Here is a 943-nt window from a genome sequence, read left to right as displayed (position 1 = left end):
CTGAGACGGCCTTACAAATAGTTAGTGAAGAAGAAGAGAAAGTGAAAGGCAAAGAAGAAAGGGAAAGATACACCCATTTGAATGCAGAGTTCCAAAGAATAGCAAGGAGAGATAAGAAAGCCTTCCTCAGAGGTGGGAAAGACTTAAGATCTTTTCAAGAAAATTAGAGATAACAAAGAATATTTCAGGCAAATATGGGCTCAATAAAGGACAAAAATGGTATGGACCTAGCAGAGCAGAAGATATTAAGAAGAGGTGTCAAGAATACACAGAAGAATTATACAAAAAAGATCTTCATGACCCAGATAATCACAATGGCATATTCACCTAGTGCCAGATAATCTGGAATGTGAAGTCAAGAGGGCCTTAGGAAGCGTCACTACAAACAAAGTTAGTGGAGGTGATGGAATTCCAGTTGAGCTATTTCAAATCCTAAAAGATGATGCTGTGAAAGTGCTGCACTCATTATGCCAGCAAATTTGTAAAACTCAGCAGTGGCCACAGGACTGGAAAAGGTCAGTTTTCATTACAATCCCAAAGAAGGGTAATGCCAAAGAATGCTCAAACTACTGCACAATGGCACTCATCTCACATGCTAGTAAAGCAATGCTCAAAATTCTCCAAGCCAGGCTTCAATAATACATGGACCATGAACTTCCAGACTTGAAGCTGGTTTTAGAAAAGGCAGAGGAACCAGAGATCAAATTGCCAACATCCGCTGGATCATCGAAAAAGCAAGAGAGTTCCAAAAAAACATCTATTTCTGCTTCACTGACTATGCCAAAGCATTTGACTGTGTGGACTACAACGCACTGTGGAAAATTATGAAATAGATGGGAATACCAGACCACCTGACCTATCTCTTGAGAAATCTGTATGCAGATCAGGAAGCAACAGTTAGAACCGGACATGGAACAACAGACTGGTTCCAAATAAGAAAAGA

The sequence above is a fragment of the Bison bison genome, unplaced genomic scaffold (assembly GCF_000754665.1).
Source record: "Bison bison bison isolate TAMUID 2011002044 unplaced genomic scaffold, Bison_UMD1.0 scf7180017863450, whole genome shotgun sequence".
NCBI classification, from domain to species: Eukaryota; Metazoa; Chordata; class Mammalia; order Artiodactyla; family Bovidae; genus Bison; species Bison bison.
This window is presented reverse-complemented; position numbering follows the sequence as displayed.